Below are 11,951 nucleotides of genomic sequence, written 5' to 3' on the forward strand. Positions count from 1 at the left end.
ACAGAAGCTGCCTGTTTACTTTAGTGTAGTGTAGGCCTACTTTAACAAGACTAGTGTCTGGATTTAGTTATTTTTTTACTAGACGTTTTTCATAAAAGTGAGTTTTGAGCTCTGGATGACAATGTAGGATAAAGATTATGTATATACATTTCTGCAAAACTTTGCTGATATAAATTAACTGATAAATTTAAAAGATTAAATTAAATATAGGAGACAAATAATTATACTTAACTCCACAGTCTGTCTGATATCTTGCTTTAATTTTAGTTTTTCATTTAGACCCTGATGAACCGACTAACTTCTCCATCAGAGTACAAGATAACTTCACTGGAGAGGCTGGTTTGTGCATCAGAGCGTTTTGTTTTTTCACTGTCCCTCAAAGTGTCTCAGAACCCATTAGGAGAACATGGTTCAAAGGAGATCCACAAAACCCAACTGTTGAAGTTCCTTGTATGACCACAAATATATACATACCTGGTGAGACAGAGTGCAGCTTTATGCTAAACAACTTGGTTCAGGGTGACTCTGATGGTGAATACAGATTGAAACTGGAGTGGGGACAAGGAAAAGTGTATATCTTTCCTCAGACAGTGACTATTACTGTGAAAGGTGTGTTTATATGCTTTTCAAAGAGAAACATACAAATCCAAATAAGTTTATAGCATTTCTGATTCCAATAAATAATTGTGTTTTAGAGCTCACCCAGAAACCAACTATAAAAGTCCCACAACTCACAGCAGGAAAGAAGGCCGAGATATCCTGCAAAGTTCCAGGGGATTGCCTGAATCCCTCAACAGATATTGTATGGGACGGGATTGAGCCTGATGAAATTAATCGTATAGGTTCTAGAGTGCCTGGCAGGGAAGAGCACTCTTCAATAATGACTTTCCATCCTGAGCCTGAACATCACAATACTAAGCTCTAAGACTGAAAGTACTGTGATCCTTGAAGTAAGACGTATGTATCATTTCACCTATAACATCATAAATTCAAATTTTACATACACTACCGTTCAAAAGTTTGGGATCGGTAAGATTTTTAATGTTTTAAAAGAAGTTTTGTCTGCTCACCAAGGCTGCATTTATTTAATTAAAAATAAAATAAAAGCCACAATATTGTGAAATATTATTACAATTTAAAATAATTGTTTTCTATTTGAATATATTTTACAATGTAATTTATTCCTGTGATGGTGAAGCTGAATTTTCAGCATCATTACTCCAGTCTTCAGTGTCACATGATCCTTCAGAAATCATTCTAATATGCTGATCTGCTGCTCAAGAAACATTTCATGTGTACAATTGTACAAAATATTTGTGTACAATATTTTTTTTTCAGGATTATTTGATTAATAGAAAGTTCAAAAGAACAGTTTTTATTTAAAATATAATCTTGTAACATTATAAATGTATTTACTGCCACTTTTGATCGATTTAATGGATCCTTGCTGAATAAAAGTATTAATTTCTTTAATTTCTTTTCAAAAAAATAAAAATAAAAATTCTTACTGACCCCAAACTTTTGAACGGTAGTGTATAATGCTACAGAAGCTTTGTATTTCAGATAAATGCTGTTCTTTTGAACTTTCTATTCATCAAGGAATCCTGAAAAAAAAGTACACAACTGTTTTCAACATTGAAAATAATCATAAATGTTTCTTGAGCAGCAAATCAGCATATTAGAATGATTTCTGAAGGATCATGTGACACTGAAGACTGGAGTAACGATGCTGAAAATTCAGCTTTGCATCACAGGAATAAATTACTTTGTCAAATATATTTAAATAGAAAACAATTATTTTAAATTGTAATAATATTTCACAATGTTACTGTTATTACTGTATTTTTAATTAAATAAATGTAGCCTTGGTGAGCAGACGAAACTTCTTTATAAAACATTAAAAATGTTACCGATCCCAAACTTTTGCACAGTGGTGTACATTGATGAAGACCATCTTTTTAATAAACGTATAATTGTTCTTCAGATGCCCCTAAAGTCCTGAATAGCTCCCGTTGTTTGGTGTGGGGTGATGAATTGACCTGCATGTGTGTCAGCAGTGGTTTGCCGTTACCCCAGATATACTGGCCAATGTTTGACAGTGAATATTACAGTGCCTTTTCAGCAGAGAACACCATCAGCATCATCACCGTCTCCATTGCTAGTTTCAGGAATATCAACGCTACCATTAAATGTGTCAGTGAGAATCTCATTGGTCGGGCAGAAATGGAAATTCAGGTGCAAAATCATGCTGGGAAACCCAAAGGTAGGACACAATCATGTTTTACAAGCATTTTACATTTTCTGCCATGTCATATGTCAAACATCTGTATGAATTCACTATAATTGTGGATATGGCTTCTTATATGAAAATGTCCTTTATTGTTCTCTCATTTTTCTCGTCTTTTAGTAAGTTGGAGTTTGTCCACCTCTTGGATATTCTTTACCCTTTCAGCTGTTGTAAATGTCATCTTTGTTTCCTGTTTGACTGTCGTCCTACGGTAAGAACTATATAAACTCAAGAAATAGATGTTAGATGTCCATTTCTATAGCATTAAATGTTTGTATTAGTCATTAATGCCACATTCTACTTACTGTTTTGACAGAAGGAGAGAAAAGCATGAACCAAAAGATGACAACCATATCTACATGACTTCATGAAGAGAGAGGAATCTGTGTATGAGACTAATTAAAATGTCCTCAGAGAGATCTTAGTGCTTGATCACACATTACAGCTGAAATGAAGCTTTTTGTTGAGTTTATGTCAAGTGGCTTTTCTTACACATTAGCATAAAGTGGAACAGTTAACATGCGTATTAGCACATGCTAATGTCCTAAAACTCTGAACAACGATTGTTTTTAATATGTGTCATTTTTACTTCATGCCAGCAAAATGCTTTTGGAAAAAGTACTTTCACTCTGTGTATTATTATCAGAGTTTTAGAAGAGGTTTGTAATCCTTATGTTAATATATTTTTATAAAAATAAAAACTGACTGTGGTCAAAGGTCTTACATTTTCTTTTGATTGTTTCAATACAGCAAAAAAATGATCTTTAAGATAAAAAGTTTGAGACAAAACTCAAATTTTAAAAGAGTATATTGGCTGATTCTCTCAGATCTACTTTCAAATTTCCTCTTTAAATTTGTTCATCAGATCACTTTTCGCAATGTTGGACAGTAATATAAAGATGTCCCATGATCTTAATCAAAAGGGTGATTTTCAATCAAAAATAAATGCAAATGTTAAGAACAAACCAATTTCATTTTTAGATATTGTTAAAATATTTTCTTCAGTCTCATCAACTATAAAAAAGCCATTTGTGAGTTGATTTCTGCAAAAACTATAAAAACATGCAGGCATACAGGGGAAGAATGAGACACACAAAGTGGTATGCTTTACATAGCCTTCTTCAAAGTTTACTGGTCAGATACACAGTTTATATTCTCTCCTTGTTATGCATATTCCTTTATTATAAAACAAAGACTTTCAAAACTGATAAACAAATGAACAGATCACTCTTCACTTTATATATAGTTTTTATGTCTTTTCAAGGCATCAACTTAAATGTGTCAAATGTTAGATAAAAAAACAAGATATACACAGCAAATTCAGTGTTGTGCACATACACAAGAAATTTTTAATTTTTCTTCTACACACTAACGTTTAGATATTTAATAGAATAAAACACCTATAACAATGTGAACTAGGTAGTTTCACTGATTACCTTAAAAGTCCATAGATATGCCTTCAGTTCATACTGCTGTTAACACTTTCTCTGACAAGCGGATGCAATGAGACCAGTTTTCCGGTTTGGTCATGTGACGTTCTATACTTATACCCTATGGAGTCTTCTACCAAGAACAAGGTGGAGACCAGGCCAGGATATATCGAGCCAGACCAACCTCAAAAATAATACATTTACAAAACAAAATTCATAAATGCACAGCACAATTCACATTTACAAAATCCAATTTGTAAATTCAAAACACAATTCAAAAATACACAAGTAAAGCGTAAATATTTCCCCAAATGCTCACACGAAATGCATCTTACCTAAATATATTTAAAATGTTTGCACAAATATGTATATATTCAGTTCTCAAATTAATTTTCATCACACATTTATGAATGATGTTACATGTATTTATGGATTGTTGAATCTGCATTTGCAAATCGTCACATGTGCGTGGACTGCTTTAAATTTGTGTGTGGAATTTTTGAGACCGTCCTGGCAGATTAAGATCTTAGTCTCAAGGATCTATGAGGGAGGACTCAAATGCAGGATGAGTGTTACAGGTTTATTGATAAGACAAGACGTAAGACAAGATATTGAGTTGAGGAGGTGAACATAGTCCAAACAAGGGAATGAGACACGATGACAGGCAGGCTGTGAGAGTGATCGCTGAGTCCAACCAAAGACTATAGAATAACACAAGACGTGTCACTCGTATAGAGGGTATGCACGTGACGTCACCGTCGACCGTTACGACTGCGGTCCCGTCCACTGAGTGGCACAAAGACTGAGCGGCAGCATGTTGTTTTTCAGCACGAATGTCGCGAAAAACACAAAAAACACATCCAAAACGGGAAAGAGCTTTGTCGTTGACTGTACAAATAGCTTTGACACACAACCTGGGGTATATTTTTAAAGACCGCTGAAAGCTACAGAAAAAGGAAGCAAATTGATCACTGCAATTCACAGAAACAACTCGACTCCAGAAAGAGAAACATGGATTTGCAGTTATAATTTTGTGTCAAATAAAGTTGGATTTTGAGGTAAAATCATACCGTATATATTGTATTGTTATACATTATGTTGACAACTCATCAATGAAATATTTTCCATCTTATATTCTGCATAATTGGGTGTTTTTCAATAAACAACACTGACAAAAACTATACTATAAAACTATATGTTTTAGGGCTGGACAATATGACGATATAACATTGATATAAGTGATTACGTGGATTTAAACCTACCTATATTGTAGTTATATAAAATATTCACAGGCAGATTTGCTTTATGTATTTCCCCGCAGTCGAAATCAGGCAAATATAAATGTCAGGAAACACGACTCCTGGCTGCATGTCAATATGGATTAGGTTTATTTAACAAGTTGGAACACAAGGAACACATTCAATTCCAACCTTTAGTGTAATTCGTTTGTTTTACTCGAGTTTTCGCAGTTTCCCCTATTAAATTCAGTCACGCAGCAGGTTCTTTTGCCACTCAGTCCAGCTGAGGGAGCGCGCTTTCGGCGGGAAAGTGACGTCGATGCATACCCTCTATTGTTTTGAACATAAGTTGCGTCCCAAATGACGCACTATACACTATGCACTTATACACTATGTACTTGTGCACTATGCACTCATCCATGTAGTGCGTGAATTGTATAAGGTTATTTTGTCATTTAACAACGGAGTCTGATCCTCCCTTCCCCTCCACTACGTAATTAAAGCTGCGACAGTTGAGTGCACGAAGTGTCCAACATTCCACACTTCGTTTTTTCCGTTAATTTAGTGCATCATCCGGGTATTTAAAGTGCACTTTTTCTTTTTGGAATTTTCAGTGTGAACGCACTACTCGCGCTATTTATACTTAAAAACGTCATAGAATAGTGCACAAGTACGCGAACGTGTAACACGCAATATGGCGGAATAAGTCCCGCCTTCTAAATAAGAGCCAATCGCCGACTGGTAAAGTCTTCGCGTCACTTCAGTGGCCGTTAGAATCACCGGTTTCTATAGAAACAGTCAGACGCTCGCCTCAGAAGAGACGCGCATTTAGGTCTGCGCATGCGCATTAGCTTGATCCAGCCTGAAAAATAGTTTTTTGTCATGATTCGAGCGTTTAGAAACTAAATTTATGAGCTGGTTGCTGTTAGATTTCATTGTTGATTTCAAATATGAAATTTAATCGTAAGGTTGGCGAACAGTTTTGGAGAATTTGATGTTTCCCCATTCAAAGAGATTGCATGATGCCCAGGATGCCCGAGAGGCGTTTCAAATATGGACGCCAAGTGAAATGACTTGTCTTAAAGGGACTTTGGTCCAACCCAGGATGACAGGAGGTTGGAGAGCAGAGATGGTATGGCAGTGCAAGACTGGAGAGAAACTTTGGACATGACAATTATTTCTGTCCAACTAATGAGATTCTTGCTGACACATTTAATGAATAATGGAACAAAAAATAACCCCATGGATAGGTGGTGTAGCACAAGTATTGTGCAACAACAGACCCCGCTGCACGTAGCGATGAGTTGCTGAAACTGGAGACAGATTTAGATCAAGAAAAACAGCACCAATCTGATTGCAGGTCAAACTGCTGTCACATCAGGTTATATGAGTTCTTCAAATATCGGGTAAGTGATCATTTATTTCAACATCATTTTAACAGTTCTAGAGATACATTTTTTGTTTTGTTTTGTTTTTTTGCTGTGAATGATTTTGCACCTTCCTTAAAAATTTTATTACGAAAATACAAATTTTCTTATTTTCTTCAGCTGTATGTCAAATACAAACAGCCCTCAACATACATGTTTATTTTCCTTATTGTCATATTTGTGCAAAATATAAACAGACCTGGTTTCCAGTGACTGTGTTTGTTTCATCACATTAGTCTGAGATGCTGCAAACGCTGCTGCAAACGCTGCTGTTCATCTTGACTGTCGTCAGAATGAAAAACTGTGAGAGTGCTAACTTTTATATTATTTCTTGTTATAAATTTGATTACTCCAATTCAGCCAGTTGTTTTTGTCAACATTTTTTTTTTCCATTTCTCTCTTATGATCAGTTACATAAGGTACTAAAAATACAAATTGAAGATTTTGAAAGAGGCAAATGTGGAATCCTTACTGCAATACTTTTTGTTGTACAATTCACATAATGGCCACAAGAGGGGACTATGTTATTATATATAGTTGCATCTCCATAAATTAGAATATCATGAAAAAGCGTCCCCCCCCCCCCTGTAATTTAATTCAAAAAGTAAAGCCTAAATATATTCTAGATTTATTATAAAGTAAAATATTTCCAGACTTTTTTGTTTTCATTTTGATGATTACAGCTTGCTGCTCATCAAAATAAAAATAAAAAAATCAGTATCTCAAATTATTAGAATATTTAATTTCAAGTTTAAGTTTAAGTTTATTTATTTTTAAAGCACCTTTAAAAATAAACAGCCACAGGACTCACCAAAGTGCTGTACATGAGTAAGAAATAAAAACAATAATAAAAATAATAGAAACAAAACAAAAGCAAAGATTAACAAGTATTAAAGGCTAAATAAAATAAAAGAGTTTTAAGAAGAGATTTAAAAACTGATAAGGAATGGAGCTGCTCTAAGATGGAAGCTATTCCACAGTCTCGGCCCCACCACCAAAAAGGCTCTATCTCCTCTGCGTTTTAGCCTTGAACAAGGGACTGAAAGTAAGTTAAGATTACCAGATCTTAAACTTCTGGGAGGGTTGTAGGGACACAGTAAAACGGGCAGATAATTTGGAGCGAGGTTATTTAGGCATTAGTAGACAAATAAAATAATTTTAAAATTGATCCTGAATTGAACTGGAAGCCAGTGGAGCGCTTGTAAAATGGGAGTGGCATGGTCGTATTTATGACTATTCGCTAAAAATTTGGCTGGAGCATTTTGCACCAGTTGAAGACGAGTCTTTGAGATACCGTAGAGCAGAGAGTTGCAGTAGTCCAACCGCGTAGTTATAAAAGCGCGGATAGCTATCTCAAGAGATTTTTCAGATAAAAAAAATGCTTTATTTTAGCAAGTAAGCGAAGCTGAAAAAAGCTCGAAGCCACAACAGTGGAGACATGTTTTTCTAATGTAAGCCGGCTATCTAAGAGAACAGCAAGATTCCATACACAGTTTGAATTAAAAGCAGACAGGTTACCCAGGGTGGAATTATTAAGGACCAAAAACAATAACCTCTGTCTTGGAGTCATTGAGAGTTAAAAAGTTATTGGCTAGCCAGAGTTTAATCTCGTCGAGACAGGAAAATAGACTATAAAGCTGAAGGGTCATTTCTTTTCATTGGCAAGTAGATTTGAGTATCATCTGCGTAAAAGTGGAAAGATACTCCAAACTTTCTTAGAATTGAAGCTAAAGGAAGCAAATAAAGAGAAAAGAGCGATGATGCCAAAATGGAGCCCTGAGGGAGTCCAGATTCAAGGGGAGTAGCAGAGGAGGTAAAGTCACCAATCCTGACAGAAAAGGATCTCTCAGATAAGTAGGATTTAAAACAGTTAAGAACAGAACCTTTTGGCCCCACAAGGGATTCCAATCTGGACAGTAGCAGTGTGTGATCAATAGTATCAAAGGCAGCAGATAAGTCTAAGATCTAAAATCAGAGTCACCAGCATCAGTAGCCACAAAATTATCATTTAAAACTCTCAGCAGGGCAGATTCAGTGCTATGAAAAGGCTTAAACCCTGACTGGAAGACCTCAAAAATTAGATTATTTTCTAAAAATGATTGAAGTTGGCACAACACAACTTTTTCCATTATCTTGGAGATAAAAGGAACCACAGGGATTGGGCGATAGTTATTTAAAACAGAGGTATCTAAAGAGGGCTTCTTTAAGTAAAGGAGTAACAGTGACTACTTTCAGGCAAGTTAGAACTGAACCAGTTAATAAACATTTATTTAGAAAGGATAACAATCCAGGGCCAACAGACTCTATTACCAATTTAAAATACCAGGGGACAAAAAGAGGGTTTGAGGGTGGCAATAATTTCAGTGAGATAGGGTAGCGATATAGAATCGAAAACCTCCCAAGAGGCAAGCGGCTGAGTAGGAGCACAAGGCTCATTTTGAGAAAATATTGGCTGCTATCTTAAATTTAAAATTTTATCAATGAAGAAATGCAAAAGGATTCACAAAGAGTATTGGAGGAATTAGGAATATGGTTAACAGGAGGGTTTAAAACAGAGTTTATAACAGAAAACAAGACCTTCGGTCTATGACAGTTGATAGAGATCAAATTAGAAAAATAAGCAGCTTTTGCAGCCTTCACCGCATTCTTTAATCCCGAAGGCAGTCCTTAAACGAGTCGTAGGAGGATCGGAGTCTGTCCTTATGCCATTTTCGCTCTGCTTTCTTACAGGTTTGTCTAAGCAAGCGAATTTGGCAGAAGTAAGCCAGCAGTCAGATTTTGGTTTTGATTTAAACAGTTTAAAAGGAGCAGTCAAATTTAAAATGTCCAGCCATGCATCATTTAGCAACTTGAGATGTTGGTTGACATCCAGATCAGGAAGTGGCAAATCCAAGAATAATTGTGAACTCAGATTATTAAATAACACATTAAAATCAGAGTTAAAGTGAGATGAATAGTACCGAGACTGAGTTTGAGCTTCAGCAGATGAAAAGGTTAATTCAGGGAGAGACAGAGTAAATAAAATTGGCTTATGGTCCGATAACAATGAGTCAGATATTACTAGCTCAGAGACAGAGAACCCATAAGTGAGCACAAGGTCCAAAGTATGACCATGAATGTGAGTAGGATCTTTTATCCACTGGACCAAGTTAAAAGGCTCAATAAGAGTTAGAAACTCCTTTGATAGTGTATTTAACGGGCAGCATACATGATCATTAAAATCACCAACTAATAAAAATCGATCAAAGTTAGTAGTAATAAACCCAGCAATTCCGTTATTTCAAGGATAAAATCTTTAACAGGATGCGGAGGATGACAGATCATGGCTATCAGAACGGGACCCTTCCATTCAAGTTTCAGTAATTGAACTTCAAAGGAAGAGAATGCCCTTATAGAAACTATTTGACAGCGAGAGAGGAAAGTCCGTTTTAAAACAGTCACTAAACCACCCCCTCGACCATTTTGATGTGGAGAGTTAAAAAATGAGCAATCGTTGGGGACCAATTCAGAAAAAGGACTTAAATCTCCCACCTGTGTCCATGATTCAGTTATAAACATAAAATCCAACTTGTGAGAGGAGAAGAGGTCGTTTAGTAGAAAGGTCTTGTTTGCCACCGAACAAGCGTTGATCAGAGCCATTTTCGGTGGAGGGATGGCACTAGGCGCAAGTTTTTCTCAGGAGAGAAAGGTTTAAATTACCATTCTCAGGGTATAAATACTGGGTTTAGGTCAGTAATCCCAACAGCAGTCATGGGGAAGTCTGCTGACTTGACAGTTATTCAGAAGACAATCATCAAGACCCTCTCCAATGAGGGTAAGCCACAGAGGGTCATTGCTGAAAGAGCTGGCTGTTCGCAGAGTGCTGTGCCAAAGCATATTCATGGAAAGTTGACTGGAAGGAAAAGGTGTGGTAGGAAAAAGGTGTACAAGTGAAAGGTATGACCGCAGGCTTGAGAAGACTTTCAAGCAAAGCCGATTTAAGAACTTAGGAGAGCTTAAAAGGGAGTGAACTGAAGCTGGAGTCAGTGCATCAAGAGCCACCACACACAGACGTCTTCAGGAAATGGGCTACAACTGTCACATTCCACGTACCAAAGACAACGTCAGAAGCGTCTTACCTGGGCTAAGGAGAAAAAGAACTGGACTGTTGCTCAGTGGTCCAAAGTCCTCTTTTCAGATGAAAGTAAATTTTGCATTTGATTTGGAAATCAAGGTCCCAGAGTCTGGAGGAAGAGTGGAGAGGCACATGTTGCGTGAAGTCCAGTGTGAAGTTTCCACAGTTAGTGATGATTTGGGCTGCCATGTCATCTGCTGGTGTTGGTCCACTATGTTTTCTGAAGTCCACAGTCAACGCAGCCATCTACCAGGAAATTTTAGAGCACTTCATGCTTCCTTCTGCTGACAAGCTTTATAGAGATGCTGATTTCATTTTCCAGCTGGATTTGGCACCTGCCCACACTGCCAAAGGTACCAAAAGCTGGTTCAAATGACCATGGTGTTACTGTGCTTGATTGGCCAGCAAACTCGCCTGACCTGAACCCCATAGAGAATCTATGGTGTATTGTCAAGAGGAAGATGAGAGACCCCAGACCCAACAATGCAGATAACCTGAAGGCCGCTATCAAAACAACCTGGGCTTCCATTACACCTGAGCAGTGCCACAGGCTGATCGCCTCCATACCATGCCACATTGATGCAGTAATTCATGCAAAAGGAGGTCCAACCAAGTATTGAGTGCATAGAAATGAACATACTTTTCAGAAGCCTTTCTGTTTAAAATATCCTTTTTTTATTGATCTTATGAAGTATTCTAATTTGCTGAGATAGTGAATTGGTGGGTTTTTGTTAAATGTGAGCCAAAATCATCACAATTAAAAGAACTTAAAAGAAGACTTAAAGTACTTCAGTCTGTGTGCATTGAATTTATTTAATACACGAGTTACACAATTTGAGTTGAATTACTGAAATAAATGAACTTTTCCATGACATTCTAATTTATTGAGTTATGAGGTTACTCTTCCGAGTGAGTGCTAAAACTGTACATTTCTGTCGCCACTCCTTTGAAATTAAAAAGTTCTGTTTTTGGAGATACACGTCTTTTGTGTTCAATTGTGGATGACAGAAAATTGATTTGAAGTGGAAGTTGCAGCAGATGTCTTTCTAAACTTGAGGTGAGTGGAAAAGATATGGCAAATGGCAACTATAGGAACTTTGTCAGCTCTTGATGCAAAGAGTCAATCCTGGGAGGAATATTGTGAGATTCTCAATCATTTTTTTGAGGCAAATGGAATAGATGATGGGGACAGACAGAGAGCCATTCTGATTAGTGTCATTGGCGCTCCAATGTAAAGCTTGTTGCACAATCTCTTAAGTCCTGAAAAACCAAAAGACAAAACATATCAGCAAGTTGTGTTGATCTTGAAGAATCACTTTAACCCACAACCTAACGAAATTGTACAAAGGCACAAGTAGAGATGGCAATCTTTCATCTGGGACAGCCAAAAATTGTGCAGTGTGTCCCAAGCTTAAGACGGAAGAGTCTGTAACATGTTGCAGAGCTGCGAAGATT

The 11,951-nt window shown here is 36.7% G+C and overlaps 1 pseudogene; it reads left to right on the top strand.

Annotated features, from left to right (window-relative positions):
• Positions 1-248: 248 nt before the first annotated feature.
• LOC125262026 lies at positions 249-2,658 on the top strand (annotated as a pseudogene).
• Positions 2,659-11,951: the final 9,293 nt, after the last annotated feature.

This window comes from Megalobrama amblycephala, unplaced genomic scaffold (genome assembly GCF_018812025.1).
Source record: "Megalobrama amblycephala isolate DHTTF-2021 unplaced genomic scaffold, ASM1881202v1 scaffold557, whole genome shotgun sequence".
Classification (NCBI taxonomy): domain Eukaryota; kingdom Metazoa; phylum Chordata; class Actinopteri; order Cypriniformes; family Xenocyprididae; genus Megalobrama; species Megalobrama amblycephala.